Raw genomic sequence first — 20,176 nt, 5'->3', positions numbered from 1 at the left:
CTAACCCCAGCAGTCAGGATGGTCTTCTTTAGGCAAAAAGCCTTTACTGGATATAATTAGAACTGTGGACTTTCTGCTCTTGCCTTCCATACCTAATACTCTACCATGCTTACGAATAAATGTTTTAACCATGCAGTCTGCGATGCAGCTCAGTTGCTAAGTCAGATCTGACTCTTGCGACCCCACAGACTATAGCCCGTCAGGCTCTTCTGTCCATTGGATTTTCCAGGTAAGGAATACTGGATCTGAATACTCAAGGGGATCTTCCCGACCCAAGATCAAACCTGCATTTCCTGCATTGCAGGCAGATTCTGTACCACTGAGCCTCCTGGGAAGCCCAACCATATATGATACCAACACATTTACAGTCATAGTAATTTTAAGAGGGAACCTAAAGAAAGTTGTACTCTGAACACAACCCAGACAGCCAGTCTCTCATTGCACACAACTAACCCCATGGGAACTAAACCACTCTCCAGCTCTCCTCTTAACCCTGGTTAGTCCCTGAGGGCAAGCTACGTCTACTTCTCTAGCTCTCACACACTGAAGAATGTGCATTGGATCTTAAAAAGTCTTGGCCAGGAGAAGCAATAGATTTAAAAGTTAGACATTAAAGGAGGAGAATTTTAACTTATAATAATAAAGCTAGATTATCATCTCTCCTACACAAGTGCTATGGGCAGGGAAACAGCAACAGAGATTAAAATTCCAAAAATCTTCTTAAAGAAATCCTGAAAATAAACCCCTTCCGGCTTGTCACCAGTCAAGAATATAGGTTTGACTTTAAAACTTGTTTCCTCACAAACATAAGTAATTATTTTGTAGGTAAGGCACAGAAGCAACATATATATAGTTCACCAAGTTAAACAGTCGAAGTCTGATGGGAATAAAGAAGGGATAAATTCCTACAAAAGCAGTTCACTCTCTAATTGTCATTTGCTTATGTAAGTGGGCACTGGGAGAAGGAAAACAAATTTGTAAAAATATTCATTTCCATATAGGATGAATCTTTATTGCAAAAGGGAAAAGGTAATCTCAATTGCAAATAAAAAAAACCCCTGTGCTGTTTTTTCATTTGCTTATTTTAGACATTATTACCATGGCAATTATGTTTAAAAATGTGGGGACCGGAGGCCTCTGTTTTATTATCACTGGAAAACAGCAAGCTATTTCTCTGCCCTGTTTATCTGATTGACTCCCAACATCTTGCTGGCAGCCAATCTATCAGTTTATCTCCCCTACTTCATCACAGTCACTTCTGGCAGCTAAATACAAGATCCAAATCCAGTGTTACACAGACGTTCGACAAAGGAACCCCGTGTAACACTGCTACTCTGTAAACAGCTGCCCTTAAGGCTAAGCCAAAATGGGTTCTGGTTCCTAGTCAACATCCTGTCAAAAGCAAGGTTGCGAAGGCAAAGGGAAGACAGGTTAACAAAAAAAATTTTTTTAAAGAAAGAAGAATAAAAAGGAAGGAAAACATACTGATGAATCTGTTTGCAGAACAGCAATGGAGCCGCAGAGAACAGAGTTATGGACAAGGGTGAGGAGAAGAGGGAGAGGGTGAGATAAACGGCGCGTGGTATGGATGAATGTACGTATGTAAATAGATAGCCAATGGGGATTTGCTGTATGACTCAGGGAACTCAGTCTGTGCTAGTTGCTCAGTCCTGTCCGACTCTTCGTGACCCCATGGACTGCAGCCCACCAGGCTCCTCTGTCCACGGGATTCTCCAGGCAAGAAAATTGGAGTGGGCTGCCATTCCCTTCTCCAGGGGATCTTCCCAACCCAGGGACTGAACCTGGGTCTCCTGCATTGCAGGCAGATTCTTCACCATCTGAGCCACCAGGGAAGCCCCAGTGGGACTTATTCTGTAATAACCTAGAGGGGTGGGAATGGGCGAGAGGTGGGAGAGAGATTCAAGAGGGAAGGGACATATGTACACTTATGGTTAATTCATGTTGATGTATGACAGAAATCAAACCAATATTGCAAAGCAATCATCCATCTATTAAAAATAAATATTTTTTTTAAAAGGAAGGAAAATAAATAATGGAATGACAACATCTCATTGCCCTTACCTTGTTCCGGCCATGTAAGAGAGAACAGCCACCTGGTTTTCCTAACAGTTTCCGATCCCTTGAGACTGGGGCCATGACAGCTACTGGGAGCTCGGGGAAAGCTCCCCCAGCACAATGGTGACGGCTGGAAACAGGAGCCCCACGCCTGCAGCAGGGGTGTGACATGCACAGTGGTCCCTGCGATTCCAACACCAAGCTGGTGCAGCATTTACTCTCAAGCACCCTGTGTACTTTACACATTCTGGGTTGCATTTTCATTACCTTGGTGCTTTACACAGCTATTCTTAGTCACTTGTGGTTAGGAAGAGAGTTTTATTGGTCTGTCTGGCTGAGTCTAGGTTATCCATGCATCCCGAAGAATTCATTCAGTGTGAGAAGACCGTGTTGTGTGCAAGATAGGAACAAGAAAGCAGCAAGAAAATACAGGTAAATAAACTCTTCTCCTGGCTAGTGCCATTTCCTACAGCTCTCACTTACACTAGGCTTAAATTTAATTAGGAATACAATGGCACCCCACTCCAGTACTCTTGCCTGGAAAATCCCATGGATGGAGGAGCCTGATAGGCTGCAGTCCATGGGGTCGCTAAGAGTTGGACACTACTTTGCGACTTCACTTTCACTTTCCACTTTCATGCATTGGAGAAGGAAATGGCAACCCGCTCCAGTGTTCTTGCCTGGAGAATCCCAGGGACGGCAGAGCCTGGTGGGCTGCCTTCTATGGGGTCGCACAGAGTCAGACACGACTGAAGCGACTTAGCAGCAGCAGCAGCAGCAGCAGCAGCTTTCCAAAAAGTTGTTTAAAAATGAAGTTTTAGGGATACTGATGGAAGAATTTAGCTTTGCTTCTTAGTTCAATTTTTATGGTTTCACTTATGAACAAACTTTTCCATTAAAATTCAGGTTTCTGGTAGTTACCAGAGGTTTTTATTTCAACAATAATGATATAGTATCTGTAATTTTCTATGTGATCCGGAAAATGGAGAGGTATGTGAAATATTTTTCTTCTAGTCTGTTATAATTCCTCCAGAGAGTCAATTCAAAAACAATTCTCTAGTTCCTGGGGAAAATCATACATGTGGGTGGGTTCCCCAGTCAGCCCACAAAAACCTCCATGACCCATAACCACGTATGCGAGGAATAGCACTGACAGTACTATCAGAATCTAACCAGCAGTTATCATACTCTGCCTGGGAAAAGGCATGCTGGAATCAGTTTAAAATGGCAGGCTGAACACACTGGTTTATCTCGTCTCCCTTCTCAACTCCTCCAAGAGACAGTAGAGAACAAAATAAAAAGATGTATTAACCTGCAAGAAAAAAAGAGGAAAGGGAGAACTAATAAGAGTAGATTTTCACAAAATTTTCCAAGATAGTCAGGAGATCAAGAGCAAAAAGGAAGTTATCGCCCGAGGGCCCACAGGCAATGAAGGTGAGAGAATCACGCCCACGGAACCCCCGTGAGCAGGAGGAGCTCAGAGGGCGGCTCCCCTAAAGAAGGGCCGGGGCAGAACCACGGGGCCTTCTGGAGTGTTCACACGGCCAAGCGACTTCCCCCCGGGGGAGGGGTGTGGGGGGAAGGAGGCTCGATTCTCCAGAAAAACAAAGCCACAGAAGCTCCAAACTGAGAGATATGAGGCACAGAAGGCTGACGTCTGGGACCTTCTGTCTCCTTCCCCACCCTGTGCCCAGGACACTGTCGCCACGTGACAAGTTCCCAGGCAGGAGAGCAGGGGAGTGTTTTCTGGAAAAACTGCATGGTCGTCCCCCAGCTCCCCAGAAAAGAAGATTTCCAAGCTCTGAGAACCAAGAGGTTAGTTCTCAGCAAAATTACATACAAAGGAGACAGAAAGCTCCACCCAGGTTTCAGAGATACTTTAGAATGCTGTACTCTGAAACATGAAGCGGCAGCTAAGCATCACCAGCATCTGAGGAAAGACTCGGACAGAGACCAAAGCAAACAGGAAAAAAAGCGACTCGAGAAAGCAATGCAAGGAGCAAACAAAACACACAGACGAAAGAAAGAAAAGAAAAAGAACTCACAACTCCTCCTCCTCCTCTGAGGACACCCTCAGAGAAGTGAGAGAAAACACACTTCCACAAGAATGGGATGCTATGAGAAGAGTAAAATGAGAAACTGAACACTAGAAACGTTTAACATCTTCAATAGAACTGGAAGACAAATGTACAAAAATCTCTCAGCAAACAGATAGTATCCCTTGATTATTTGTGAAAGAAGAAAATAACTTGGATGATAATCCAGGAAGTTAAACACCTACCTAACGAAGGCTGGGAGAAAATTATTAAAGAAATAATTATGAAAACCTCCCCAAATTGAAGGACGGGAATGAACTAATAACCACCACCCAATACAACCTACTGCAATGAAGGAAAAAGAACCTTTTGTAAGACACATCGTCATGAAATGTGGAACTCTAGAAGCAAAGAAAAGATCCTAAAAGGTGAGAGGAAAAATAGGTCACATGTAAAGAGGGTGACTATATGGCCCCATCTACCACAGAGAGTCCTGGCTAAAGTCTCCCGTCCTGCCGTTTCTTCAGGATAGCACCTCAAGGGTCCCAGTCTTGACAATGAATTATACAGTCACCCGAAACATTAAGGAACATAAATCTTAATGGGACTAGACATCTCAATAGCAATAACAGATGTCAGAGGACAGCAGAGCAAAACCTTCAAAATGCTGAGGAAAATGACTTCCAACCTCAAGTTCCATACACAGCCAAAGCACTAACCAAGGATGAGAGTTCATAAAGCATTTCACACAGGCAAGGACTCAATAATTTACCTTCCACAGGCTCTTTCACAGGAAGTTGTGCTTCAGTAAAATGAGAGCATGCGGCCAGAAGGACAAAGACAGGAGATGTCTTTGGAACGCTCTTTTGCACCTGCACTGCCTGGAACATGCTTCCCTAACCACTAACTGGCTTACATCACACCCTCTGTGTGTGTGCTCAGTCGTGTCCGACTCTTTCGTGACCCCATGGACTGTAGCCCACCAGGCTCCTCTGTCCATGGAATTCTCCAGGCAAGAAATACTGCAGTGGGTTGCCAGACCCTCCTCCAGGGGATCTTCAGACCCAGGGATCAAACCCACGTCTCTTGCATCTCCTACACTGGCAGGCAGATTATTGACCACTGCGTCACCTTCTCTATCTCCTTGCTAAATCTCAGCTCAATTACCTCCTTCCTCAGGAAAGCCTCTCTTAACAGCAGCCCTTCATACACATTCATATGATGTTTCTGATGTATTTAATTTACATTTTATTAGTGGGGTACATGATTAATGTCTGTTCCTCCACTAGCCGACTGTCTGCTTCACAGAAAGCAGAGAATGTAGCAGTGTGCTCACCACTCTATCCTGTCCGCTGGCCCACTGAAGGAGCTCAGTAAATACATACATGCACAGAGTGGGGGAATTGTTTCTGGCAGAAAATCTCAACGTTTTATTTACTTTATCACACACACACAGACACTCCTTTTGTTTTTAAACAAAAGGAATCATACCGTGTAATCAGTTCAGTTCAGTTGCTCAGTCGTGTCCGACTCTGCGACCCCATGAATCGCAGCACGCCAGGCCTCCCTGTCCATCACCAACTCCCGGAGTTCACTCAGACTCACGTCCATCGAGTCCGTGATGCCATCCAGCCATCTCATCCTCTGTCATCCCCTTCTCCTCCTGCCCCCAATCCCTCCCAGCATCAGGGTCTTTTCCAATGAGTCAACTCTTCCCATGAGGTGGCCAAAGTACTGGAGTTTCAGCTTCAGCATCATTCCTTCCAAAGAACACCCAGGGCTGATCTCCTTCAGAATGGACTGGTTGGATCTCCTTGCAGTCCAAGGGACTCTCAAGAGTCTTCTCCAACACCATAGTTCAAAAGCATCAATTCTTCAGCGCTGTTTTCTTCACAGTCCAACTCTCACATGCATACATGACTGCTGGAAAAACCATAGCCTTGACTAGACGGACCTTTGTCAGCAAAGTAATGTCTCTGCTTTTTAATATGCTATCTAGGTTGGTCATAACTTTCCTTCCAAGAAGTAAGCGTCTTTTATTTTTTTTTTTTTTTTTTTTTACTTTAGATTTTTTTTTTTTTAATTTTAAAATCTTTAATTCTTACATGCATTCCCAAACATGAACCCCCTCCACCTCCCTCCCCATAACATCTTTCTGGGTCATCCCCATGCACCAGCCCCAAGCATGCTGCATCCTGCGTCAGACATAGACTGGCGATTCAATTCACATGATAGTATACATGTTAGAATGTCATTCTCCCAAATCATCCCACCCTCTCCCTTTCCTCTGAGTCCGTGCTTCCTGTCTTGCATACAGGTCGTCATTGCCATCTTCCTAAATTCCATATATATGTGTTAGTATACTGTATTGGTGTTTTTCTTTCTGGCTTACTTCACTCTGTATAATCGGCTCCAGTTTCATCCATCTCATCAGAACTGATTCAAATGAATTCTTTTTAACGGCTGAGTAATACTCCATTGTGTATATGTACCACAGCTTTTATCCATTCATCTGCTGATGGACATCTAGGTTGTTTCCATGTCCTGGCTATTATAAACAGTGCGATGAACATTGGGGTACATGTGTCTCTTTCAATTCTGGTTTCTCGGTGTATGCCCAGAAGTGGGATTGCTGGGTCATAAGGTAGTTCTATTTGCAATTTTTAAGGAATCTCCACACTGTTCTCCATAGTGGCTGTACTAGTTTGCATTCCCACCAACAGTGTAGGAGGGTTCCTTTTCTCCACACCTCTCCAGCATTTATTGCTTGCAGATTTTGGATCGCAGCCATTCTGACTGGTGAAGTGGTACCTCATTGTGGTTTTGATTTGCATTTCAATAATGAGTGATGTTGAGCATCTTTTCATGTGTTTGTTAGCCATCCGTATGTCTTCTTTGGAGAAATGTCTATTTAGTTCTTTGGCCCATTTTTGATTGGGTCGTTTATTTTCTGGAGTTGAGCTGCATAAGTTGCTTGTATATTTTTGAGATTAGTTGTTTGTCAGTTGCTTCATTTGCTATTATTTTCCCATTCAGAAGGCTGTCTTTTCACCTTGCTTATATTTTCCTTTGTTGTGCAGAAGCTTTTAATTTTAATTAGATCCCATTTTATTTTATTTGAGGATCCTGCTGTGATTTATGTCTGAGAGTGTTTTGCCTATGTTCTCTCTAGAGTTTTATAGTTTCTGATCTTACATTTAGATCTTTAATCCATTTTGAGTTTATTTTTGTGTGCGGTGTTAGAAAGTGATCTAGTTTCATTCTTTTACAAGCAGTTGACCAGTTTTCCCAGCACCACTTGTTAAAGAGATTGTCTTTCCTCCATTGTATATTCTTGCCTCCTTTGTCAAAGATAAGGTGTCCATATGTGTGGATTTATCTCTGGGCTTTCTATTTTGTTCCATTGATCTATATGTCTGTCTTTGTGCCAGTACCATACTGTCTTGATGACTGTGGGACACTATAAAAGCAGTGCTAAGAGGAAAGTTCATAGCAATACAGGCATACCTCAAGAAACAAGAAAAAGTCAAATAAATAACCTAACTCTACAACTAAAGCAACTAGAAAAGGAAGAGTTGAGAACCCGTAAAAATTAGGGCAGAAATAAAAGACCATAGCAAAAATCAACAAAGCCAAAAGCTGGTTCTTTGAAAGAGAGAAAAATCAAATCAATAAAATTAGAAATGAAATGGAGAGATCACAACAGGCAGTTGTATGCCAATAAAATGGACAACGTGGAAGAAATGGACAAATTCTTAGAAAGTACAATTTTCCAAAACTGAACCAGGAAGAAATAGAAAATCTTAACAGACCCATCACAAGCACGGAAATTGATGCTGTGAAGAGCTAACACCTATCCTCCTCAAACTCTTCCAGAAATTGCAGAGGAAGGTAAACTTCCAAACTCATTCTATGAGGCCACCATCACCCTAATACCAAAACTACAGGCCAATATCTCTGATGAACATAGATGCAAAATCCTCAACAAAATTCTAGCAATCAGAATCCAACAAGATCATACACCATGACCAAGTGGGCTTTATCCCAGGGATGCAAGGATTCTTCAATATCCGCAAATCAATGTAATTCACCACATTAACAAATTGAAAATAAAAACCATATGATTATCTCAATAGATGCAGAGTAAGCGTCTTTTAATTTCATGGCTGCAGTCACCATCTGCAGTGATTTGGGAGCCCAAAACAATAAAGTCTGACACTGTTTCCACTGTTTCCCCATCTATTTCCTATGAAGTGATGGGACCGGATGCCATGATCTTCATTTTCTGAATGTTGAGCTTTAAGCCAACTTTTTCACTCTCCTCTTTCACTTTCATCAAGAGGCTTTTGAGTTCCTCTTCACTTTTTGCCATAAGAGTGGTGTCATCTGCATATCTGAGGTTATTGATATTTTTCCCAGAAATCTTGATTCCAGCTTGTGCTTCTTCCAGTCCAGCGTTTCTCATGATATATTCTGCATATAAGTTAAATAAGCAAGGTGACAATAGATAGCCTTGACATACTCCTTTTCCTATCTGGAAGCAGTCTGTTGTTACATGTCCAGTTCTAACTGTTGCTTCCTGACCTGCATATAGGCTTCTCAAGAGGCAGGTCAGGTGGTCTGGTATTCCCATCTCTTTCAGAATTTTCCACAGTTTATTATAATCCACACAGTCACAGGCTTTGGCATAGTCAATAAAGCAGAAACAGATGTTCTTCTGGAACTCTCTTGCTTTTTCCATGATCCAGCGGATGTTGGCAATTTGATCTCTGGTTCCTCTGCCTTTTCTAAAACCAGATTGAACACCTGGAAGTTCACGGTTCACGTATTGCTGAAGCCTGGCTTGGAGAATTTTGAGCATTACTTTACTAGCATGCTAGATGAGTGCAACTGTGCGGTAGTTTGAGCCTTCTTTGGCATTGCCTTTCTTTGGGATTGGAATGAAAACTGACACTGACCTTTTCCAGTCCTGTGGCCACTGCTGAGTTTTCCAAATTTGCTGGCATATTGAATGCAGCACTTTCACAGCATCATCTTTCAGGATTTGAAAGAGCTCAACTGGAATTCCATCACCTCCACTAGCTTTGTTCGTAGTGATGCTTTCTAAGGCCCACTTGACTTCATATTCCAGGATGTCTGGCTCTAGGTGAGTGATCACACCATCGTGATTATCTGGGTTGTGAAGACCTTTTTTGTACAGTTCTTCTATGTATTCTTGCCACCTCTTCTTAATATCTTCTGATTCTGTTAGGTCCACACCATTTCTGTCCTTTATCAAGCCCATCTTTGCATGAAATGTTCCCTTTGTATCTCTAATTTTCTTGAAGAGATCTCTAGTCTTTCCCATTCTGTTGTTTTCCTCTATTTCTTTGCATTGATCGCTGAGGAAGGCTTTCTTATCTCTCCTTGTTATTCTTTGTAACTCTACATTCAGATGCTTATATCTTTCCTTTTCTCCTTTGCTTTTCGCTTCTCTTCTTTACACAGCTATTTGTAAGGCCTCCTCAGACAGCCACTTTGCTTTTTTGAATTTCTTTTCCATGGGGATGGTCTGTGTAATATGTAATACCTTGCTTTTAATCCAGAGTACTACTATCTACCTAAGCAATTGGGGAAACTCCTGGTTTTTAATCTCTTGGCACTAGTGGTAAAGAACCTGCTTGCCAGTGCAGGAGAAATAAGAGACATGGGCTCAATCCCAGAGTTGGGAAGATCCCTTGGAAGAGGGCATGCTAACTCACGCCAGTATTCCTGCCTGGAGAATCCCATGTACAGAGGAGTCTGACAGGCTGCAGTCTACAGGTCTCCAAGAGTCGGACAAGACTGAAGTGACTGCACGATTACCAGCACCTCCTCCTCCTCAAACAACATCCTCTTTCTCCCACGTCTTGCACAGGGCTAGAGAACTGTGTGGTTTAAGTGCATGGGAATTACCCTTTTTTTAACCATCCCAAGAGAACCTAAATTTTTTTTCAAACTACTTAATCCAAATGAATGAAAAAAATCTCAGAACCCTTCTCCTTATTTTACTGTTACAATGATGTCCGTCTTGCCTCCCTCTTGGGTCTCATTTCCCGGGGAGAGAGCTGGCTCTTCTCAGGAAAAGAAGAGCGGGGACAGGCCTTTTGTTCTTCCTCTAGCCATCTGCCCCATGCCCCAGCAGACGCTGACTCTTTCTGTAATGTCTTCAAGTTGGTCTTTTTACTGCAAGAAAGGTGTCTTGACATCCCTGTAGTAAAGGTGGGAATTCATTTCATATAGTGTTCTCTGTTATCAGTGTCTCTTTTATCGGTTTGTCAAATCCCAGTTGTAGGTGCCCATCTCCCATCTTCTTAGATGTAGTGATTCTATGTATGAGTTTTCAGTGCTGCCCCATGGTTCAACATAACTGTAAACATCGCCCAGTAAGTCTGTAAAATGCCATGGCTTTGGAGTCTGACATACCTGGGCTCTGTGCCCTTTATTAGATGCGAAGTTTGGGACAAGTTATTTGTCCCTTCTGAGACTCAGTTTCCTTATAATAACTGTACCTCATAAAGTTGATTTGCAGTCTTAAAAGATGATAAAAGTAAAGCATTTTGCAAAATGCGAGTGTTCAATAAATTAAAATACTGTCAACATCAGATAATGATACTCAGAGATAAAGACAGAACTCAATCTGGGACAAAAAAATTCCATAGCTAAATCACCACAGCTGCTAACAATAACAATGAGCAAATACGATAATTCAAAGTTCCTTTCTACTGATTGCCAACAGCGGATAATAAATAGGACATGTAATGAAGGAAAATCAGAATGGAAGGGAGAAAGTGTAAAAAGCACAGAAAAAACTCACAATAGTACTAAGTCAATACCCGAAAAGCAGACTGTTATTTGAAGGACTTTTCCCAAACCAAACCATGATTAATTTGGGCACAAGTGATCCTCTCCTTTACCATTTATTCTATTAGGACAACTAACTGCTCTCCGTTCTCCAGGACCCGCACCCAGCCCATCGCCCTCTGCTCCCACAGCCACCCCTCCATCTCACCCTCTGCAGCAGCCTATCCACCCCTCTACAAAGGCCTCGATCAAATGCCATCACCTCCCCGCAGCCTTCTCTAATTCTCCCAGACTGTTACGAATCTCCCTTCTCCTGAATTCTTTATCACCCCCTCACCCAGCACTCTGGTTGTTTACAGAGCCTTTGCTTGACTGTAAGCATCCTGGGGGCAAGGCACAGTATCACTCAAAATTCTCTCCTCCCTCAGAACTGTGCACGCTACCTTGCTCACAGTGAGTATTTTGATAGTACCTCTGAAAGGAAAGAGTTAAGTTCTAGATCTTTGGATCAAAGATGAAAAGCATCCCACTTCTGCAGTGGCAAGTACAATATTTACAAGAATAATATTAATAACAGAGAGAAGAACGGAGGGAAGCCAAACGCATGAACAAAAGCCCAAGCGCATCTCACTACTGAAGTTCCAGGTAGCCCGCCTTTGGTTACTAAAATCAGAAAATGTACAGCTCGAGGCGACCGCTGAAAAAGTCAGCCTTAACTCCGCCTCACTGCCCTCGGTCTTTTAAGGATTTGATTAGTTTTTCCACTTTCTGATTCAGCATTGCCTCGTGCCTCCACTCCACAGCTGGAGCTAAGGCCTGTGATTTGGAAGGGATGATAAATTCATTCGCTGAGGAAATTCACACTGTTTCCTCAGCACAAGTTCTAAAATATTTCGAAGGCCGTAATATTTCACCAGGCCTGGCCATTTGGTTAAAATTTATTAGTCAAAACAGAAAACTTTCTCATCAGACCCCATATATTCCATTAGGCATGATATATGGTGCCTCCCAATGTCTAATTATTAACTAGAAGTGTAAGTAAATCATTACCAGTATTCGGCTCTGATATGTGAAGACAGAGAGAGAATTAGGCAATTTGACTGCTAAAGAACTTGCTTTTCCTTTCTTTTTCCTATACATAAAAAGAATGTTACAAGGACTAAGTGACTGCACTAAGCCATTCTTCCTAATCTATACCAAAAGGAACAAGGTGCCAGCAGTGCTATTGTTTAGAATTTCCAACAGCCCCCATTTCCAGGATTCTGTCTCTTGGTAAATGGATAGATGCCCTGGTGTGTGCGTGTGTGTGTATGTGTATACACACACACACACACACACACACACATTTATTTATTTATTTTTTCTATCTATAAAATAAAAGGTGAGGAGAGGGGTTATACATCCTCTTGGATACTACATCAATCACTGACTATTTCTGGGCATTCTATGGTATTCTATTGTATAATGACACTATGCTATATAACATCTGTATTGAAAGAATGAAGAGGAAGTTGTTCAGAACTAGAGACTATTTTGCTAAACAGGCTTTACAAGGAACCAAGAGGGCAGTGCTAAACTCTATTCTGCATTATGTCCTCTAAGGATTAAAAGCCCAGAGGAAACAAACCTCAGCCTCTCCTTCCAGGATTTTCCCTTTAGCCTGCAGACTCCAGTATTCTTCCCCCCTCAGATCAATAGCCCACTGATCCGCCGCCTTTTCAGCATGCCTCCCCTGCTCCTCCTCACGTGCTCGCCCCTCTCCATACTTATGGGCATGCGATGCCACCAGGACGGTCACTTCCGGTAAACGCCCTCAAGTCTGCTGCGTGCTGTCCCTTTGTCATACAGATCCACGGTCTGTATGGCATACGGTCCCTCAGGGACTGACGTGTCCTGGAATTCAGAGCTTTTGGGATTTGGGGGAAGGTGATGAAACAGTGTATGTACCATAAATGCCCCAGCGAAGCCTGGGGCAGAACCCCAAAGTCAAACACATCAACACCTCTGCAGCAAAATACATAAATATCCCTACCTAGTGGGATAAATAAAGCCTTATAGGTTAATATGCAGGCTTCCCGAGTAGTTCAGTCTCTCGGTTGGGAAGATCCCCTGGAGAAGGCAAAGGCTACCCACTCCAGTATTCTGGCCTGGAGAATTCTATACAGTCTATGGGGTCACAAAGAGTTGGACACGGCTGAATGACTTTCACTTTCACAGGTTAATACGGCTTCAGAACCATTCAGATGTTGCCACCACAATGTTTTGCCAAACTTACAAAAACAAACAAGCACACTACTGTAAGTTTTCAGTGTCAGAATTGCAGGTGAGGGGTTTTTTAGTGTCAGAACTGCAGGTGAGGGATTATGTACCTCTATTTCCTTGTTAAATCTCAATACCTGCATCCATACGGCTGCAATGAGTGGAAAAACAGACAAGATGGACTGAACTGGTCTCAGTCACTTTAAAACCATTTCCACTAACCTCACGTGGGTCTCCAGTGCTCCCAATTACACTCTCCTGCTCTGCTTGAGGACTCTGCCGTACCTTCTCTTTTCTCAAACCTCCAGCCCCTGCCCTCAGGTAAGAACCTCACATACTACCCTCCCCATAGCTCCTTGGGAACAAGAGTTCCCACACTCTGTCCTCACGCCCGTATCTACACAAGAGCTGTGCATCAGACCAACCCCTCTCTACCTGTGTACACAGCAGCAGCCATTCTCACCTCCTCCCTGGAACGTGCATGACGCCCTCTACGGGATCATTTCCATCAGAAAACAGTGTACAGGATCCCTGATTGGGGAACCAAGATCCCACAAGCAGCTAAGCTTGAGGGCTGCAACTCCTGAGACCGTGGGCTCTAGAGCCCATGCTCCACGACAAGAAGCCTGTGTACAACCACAAAGACCCTGCACAGCCTAAAAAATAAACAAATGGATGACAACAAAAGCAACATACAGAGGACATCTACCTGAAACCCAAACAAGAAACCCGCTCCTGACCCCTGCTGCCCATTTCTCCCCTTTAGGGCAAGCTTTCTCCCGACTGTCTATGCCATCTCCAACTTTTCTCCCTCCATTCTCTCTTGAACCCGCTTCAGCACTCGAACAAAACAGTTTCTGTGAAGGTCCCAATGGCTTCCACATTGCTGAACCAAATAGCCAGTTCTCACTCCTTATCTTATTTGATCTATCTACAACATTCAACACAGTATGTCACTCTTTTAAGGGAAAAAAAAAAGACCTTATTCAGATAAAATGCACATACAATACAGCTCACCAATTTAAACTATGATTCAATGGTTTTGTATATTCACTGAGGTGTGCAACCATCATCAAAATCAATTTCAGAATATTTTCATCACTGTCAAAAGACAGTTTTTTTTTCTCCCATCAGCTACTCCCATTTCACCCCCAATATTGCCAGCCCTAGGCAACCGCCTATCCACTTTTTCACTTCTATAAATTGTGCCTATTTGGAGCATTTAATAAATCATACAAATATGGTCTGTGACTCTCTCGTTTCACTTAACTTAACATAATGTTTTCAAAAGTTTATCCATGCTGCAAGTTTCAGTACTTCATCCTCTTTATGGTTGAATAATATTTATTGTATGGATATACCATGTTTTGTTTATCAATTTATCGGTTGATGGTCACTTGGGTTGCTTCCTTTATGGCTATTATGAATAACGCTACAGATATTCATGTACAAGGTTTTGTGTGGACATATGATTTTCATTTCTTCTGGGTGTAAACCTAACAGTAGAATTGCTGGGTCATATGATAACTCTATGGTAGATCTGAGGAACTACCAAACTGTTTTCCATAGAGGCTGCACCAAATTTATATTTCTACCAACAGTGTACAAGGGTTCCAAATCCTCCATATTCTCCCCAAACTTGTTATCATCTGTCATTTTTGGTCACAGCTATCCTAGTGATCACTATGGTTCTGATTTGTTCCCTAGAGACTAATAATCAATCTGATTTTGGTGTTGACCATCTGGTGATGTCCATGTGTAGAGTCTTCTCTTGTGTTGTTGGAAGAGGGTGTTTGCTATGACCAGTGCATTTTCTTGGCAAAACTCTATTAGTCTTTGCCCTGCTTCATTCCACATTCCAAGGCCAAATTTGCCTGTTACTCCAGGTGTTTCTTGACTTCCTACTTTTGCATTCCAGTCCCCTATAATGAAAAGGACATCTCTTTTGGGTGTTAGTTCTAAAAGGTCTTGTAGGTCTTCATAGAACTGTTCAACTTCAGCTTCTTCAGCATTACTGGTTGGGACATAGACTTGGATTACTGTGATATTGAATGGTTTGTCTTGGAAATGAACAGAGATCATTCTGGCGTTTTTGAGATTGCATCCAAGTACTGCATTTCGGACTCTTTTGTTGACCATGATGGCTACTCCATTTCTTCTGAGGGATTCCTGTCTGCAGTAGTAGATATAATGCTCATCTGAGTTAAATTCACCCATTCCAGTCCATTTTAGTTCGCTGATTCCTAGAATGTCGACGTTCACTCTTGCCATCTCTTGTTTGACCACTTCCAATTTGCCTTGATTCATGGACCTGACATTCCAGGTTCCTATGCAATATTGCTCTTTATAGCATCAGACCTTGCTTCTATCACCAGTCACATCCACAGCTGGGTATCGTTTTTGCTTTGGCTCCGTCCCTTCATTCTTTCTGGAGTTATTTCTCCACTGACCTCCAGTAGCATATTGGGCACCTACTGACCTGGGGAGTACCTCTTTCAGTATCCTACCATTTTGCCTTTTCATACTGTTCATGGGGTTCCCAAGGCAAGAATACTGAAGTGGTTTGCCATTCCCTTCTCCAGTGGACCACATTCTGTCAGACCTCTCCACCATCACCTGCCCGTCTTGGGTTGCCCCGTGGGCATGGCTTAGTTTCACTGAATTAGACAAGGCTGTGGTCCTAGTGTGATTAGAATGACTAGTTTTCTGTGAGTATGGTTTCTGTGTGTCAGCCCTCTGCATCTATTTCTGCTTTATTGACTATGCCAAAGCCTTTGACTGTGTGGATCACAATAAACTGTGGAAAATTCTGAAAGAGATGGGGATACCAGACCACCTGACCTGCCTCTTGAGAAGCCTATATGCAGGTCAGGAAGCAACAGTTAGAACTGGACATGGAACAACAGACTGGTTCCAAATAGGAAAAGGAGTACGTCAAGGCTATATATTGTCACCCTGCTTGTTTAACTTATATGCAAAGTACATCATGAGAAACGCTGGGCTGGAAGAAACACAAGCTGGAATCAAGATTTCCGGGAGAAGTATCAATAACCTCAGATATGCAGATGACATCACCCTTATGGCAGAGAGTGAAGAGGAACTCAAAAGCCTCTTGATGAAAGTGAAAGAGGAGAGTGAAAAAGTTGGCTTAAAGCTCAACATTCAGAAAATGAAGATCATGGCATCCGGTCCCATCACTTCATAGGAAATAGATGGGGAAACAGTGGAAACAGTGTCAGACTTTATTTTGGGGGGCTCCAAAATCACTGCAGATGGTGATTGCAGCCATGAAATTAAAAGACGCTTACTCCTTGGAAGAAAACTTATGAGCAACCTAGACAGCATATTCAAAAGCAGAGACATTACTTTGCCGACTAAGGTCTGTCTAGTCAAGGCTATGGTTTTTCCAGCAGTCATGTATGGATGTGAGAGTTGGACTGTGAAGAAGGCTACACATCGAAGAATTGATGCTTTTGAACTGTGGTGTTGGAGAAGACTCTTGAGAGTCCCTTGGACTGCAAGGAGATCCAGCCAGTCCATTCTGAAGGAGATCAACCCTGGGATTTCTTTGGAAGGAATGATGCTAAAGCTGAAAACTCCAGTACTTTGGCCACCTCATGGGAAGAGTTGACTCATTGGAAAAGACTTTGATGCTGGGAGGGATTGGGGGCAGGAGGAGAAGGGGACGACAGAGGATGCGATGACTGGATAGCATCACCGACTTGATGGACACGAGTCTGAGTGAACTCCGGGAGATGGTGATGGACAGGGAGGCCTGGCATGCTGCAATTCATGGGGTCGCAAAGAGTCAGACACAACTGAGCGACTGAACTGAACTGAAAGACTAATTAATAATGGTGAGCATCTTACTAGTCGTTTAAATACCTTCTTTGGAAAAATGTTTATTCAGATCATTCGCCATTTTTTAGTAGGTTATTTGCTTTTATTATTGAGTTTAAGAGTTCTTTATATATTCTAGATATCAGTCCTTTATCAGATATACAATTTAAAAATAGTTTCTCCCACTCTGCGGGTCTTTTCACTTTTCCGGTAGGACCTTCCGCAGCTCAAAAGTTTTCAATTTCGATGAAGTCCAACGTATCTGTTTTTATTCTGTTTTGTCCCTTGTGCTTTTGTTGTCATATTTAAGAAACTATTTCCTAACCCAAAGTCACAAAGATTTACTCCTGTGTTTTTTTCTAGAAGTTTTATAGTTTTGTCTCTTGTATGTAGGTATATGATCAACTCAGAGTTAATCTTCATGTAGGAATGAGAGGGGGCTCTAACTTCACTCTTCTGCAAGTGGGTAACTAGTTGTCCTAGCATTATTTGCTGTAAAGACTGCTCACCGCTGTCTTGGCACCCCTGTCGAAAATCAATTGACCATAACTGTAAAGGTTTATTTCTGAATTCTCAATTGTATTCTATTGATCTATATGCCTAACCTTATACTAGTACCACAACATCTTGATTACTACAACTCTGTAATAAGTTTTGAAATTAGGAACTATGAGTCCTCCAACTTTGATCTTTTTCAAGATTGTTTTGGCCATCTTGGGTCTTTTGTATTTCCACATCAGTTTTAGGATCTGCTCATCACTTTCAGCAGAAAGATAGCTGGGATTTTGATACAGATTGTGTTGAATCTGTATATCAATTGAGGAGTACTGTCATTTTTAACAATACTTAAGTCTTCTAATCCATAAATTACAATTTTTCTAATCCATGAAATGGGATGGCTTTCCATTTATTTAGGTCTTTTAAAATTTCTTTCAGCAAAGTTGAAAACTTTCTGCATACAGGTCTTTGGGGCTTCACAGGTAGCACCAATGGTAAAGAATCTGCCCACCAATGCAGGAGATGCAAGAGACACAGGTTCAGTCCCTGGGTTGGGAAGATCCCCTGGAGTAGGAAATGCCAACCTGCTCCAGTATTCTTGCCTGGAAACATTCCATGGACAGAGGAGCCTGGTAGGCTACAGTCCATGGGGTCACAAAGAGTTGGACATGACTAAGCGTGTATGCGTGCGTGCGCGCACACACATGCACGTGCACACACACACACACACACACACACACACACCAATATAAGTCTTTTACCTCCTTGGTTAAATTTATCCTCAGGTATTTTCCTCATCTGGATGTTATTGTAAATGGAATGGCTTTCTTAACTTTTCAGATTGCTTACTGCTGGTGTATAGAAACACAACTGATGTTTTTGTGTTTATTCTGTATCCTGCAATTCATGATCAAGTAGTTTTCTGGTGGCTTCTTTGGGATTTCTATATATAGGATCATGCCAACTGCAAGTAAGAGATACTTTTACTTCTTCTTTTCCAACTTAGATGCCTTTTATTTCTTTCTAACTGCCCTTGCTAAAACCTCCAGTACAATGCTGAATATTAGTGGCAAGAGCATCCTTGCCTTATTTCTAATCTTTGGGGAAAGTTTTCTGTCTTTTACCACTGAATAGGATGTTAGTTACGGGTTTTCATAGATGTTCTTTACTAGGTAAGGAATTCTCTTCTATCCCTATTTGTTGAGTGTTTATCATGAAAGGGTGTCAAACAATTTTCTGCATCTATTGAGATGATCATGTTTTTGGCCCTTATAACATTTGATTACATTAATTGATTTCTGATGTTAAAACAATCTTGAATTCCTGGACTAAATCCCACTTAGTTATGGAAAATAATTTTTTTTTTGAGGGGGGTGGGAGGGCTTTCCTGGTGGCTCAGACAGTAAAGAATTTGCCTGCAATGTGGGAGACCCGAGTTCGATCCCTGGGTTGGAAGATCCCCTGGAGGAGGGCATGGCAACCCACTCCAGTATTCTTGCCTATGTGTTGCTGGAGTGAGTTTGTTAGTAGATTGTCGACTTTTGTATCTCTGTTCACTAGAGATATTGGTCGGTAGCTTTCCTTCCCTGTGATAGTTTTGCCTGGTTTTGGTATCAGGACGATACTGGATTTCCTCCTTCTTGAATCACTTTGATGTGAAACCTGGGAAATCGCTCTTCCTTTGTTTTCTCTCACCGTCTCCAGCACTATACTAGATCCTCTTCCTCTCCCCAAACTCAGAATGTTGACTGCCCCCAGGACGTGGGCTTTGCATCTCTTTCTCTTTTTCTCTCCACTTTCAATCCCTAGGTGATCTCATCCAGTCTCATGGTATTAAATACAATCTATATACTGATGGCTCTCAGATTCATCCCTTCAGTTCAGACCTCTTCATGAACTCCAAAACTTTATACATAACTATCTCCTCAACAATTCCCTATGACTGCTTCAGTGATAATTTAATATAACTAATTTGGAATAAAAAAAATTAAAGTCAGCACAGGTCCATGGGGTCGGGAAGGGGCAGGGTGTGGAATCTCGTGTAACCGAAGCTGAGTTCCAGATTTCTTCTCCCAACTAGCTTCTCTCACTGTTTGTCCCCAGTTCAGTAAATAGCAACTTCATCCATCCAACTGCTCAGACCAAAATCCCTAAAGTCATCCTGGATCCCTCTCTTCCCACACTCCACACACAATCCATCAGCCAAATCCATCAGTTCAACTTTTAGCATAAATTCAGAGTCCAGCCACTTGTCAGCACTCCCTCTAAAACATCTCAGTCCCAGCTACCTCCACCTCTTGCCTGGACTATCATGAGAGCCTCCGGTTTCCTGTTTGCCACCCTGCCTCCTTAGAATTTACTCTCAACACATCAGAGTGATGCTTCAAAAATATTAGTCCAACCATGTGACTCCTCTGTTCAAAACTCTCCAGTGGCTTCCTAGTGAAAGCCAAAGCCTTAGGGTGGCCTACAAGCTCCTTCCGGACCTGGCCTCCCACTAAGGCTCTGACTTATGGCTCTCCTATCCCGCTCTTTCTTACCTACCCCACCCCGGGGGTACAGGCCTCCCTATTTCCTAGAACACGCTAGCTGCAGCAGGGCCTTGGAGCCTTTGCACTCGCCATTCCCCTCCCCCCCAAACTTTC

General features: G+C 42.6%; 1 protein-coding gene across 4 annotated transcripts in view; it reads right to left on the bottom strand.

Moving 5' to 3' along the window:
* The window catches only part of AATF (apoptosis antagonizing transcription factor), a 114,125-nt gene that overhangs the window by 38,869 nt on the left and 55,080 nt on the right, over positions 1 to 20,176 (bottom strand). The gene's annotated exons all lie outside the window — the stretch shown is intronic.

This window comes from Ovis aries, chromosome 11, assembly GCF_016772045.2.
Source record: "Ovis aries strain OAR_USU_Benz2616 breed Rambouillet chromosome 11, ARS-UI_Ramb_v3.0, whole genome shotgun sequence".
Taxonomy (NCBI): domain Eukaryota; kingdom Metazoa; phylum Chordata; class Mammalia; order Artiodactyla; family Bovidae; genus Ovis; species Ovis aries.
This window is presented reverse-complemented; position numbering and strand designations above follow the sequence as displayed.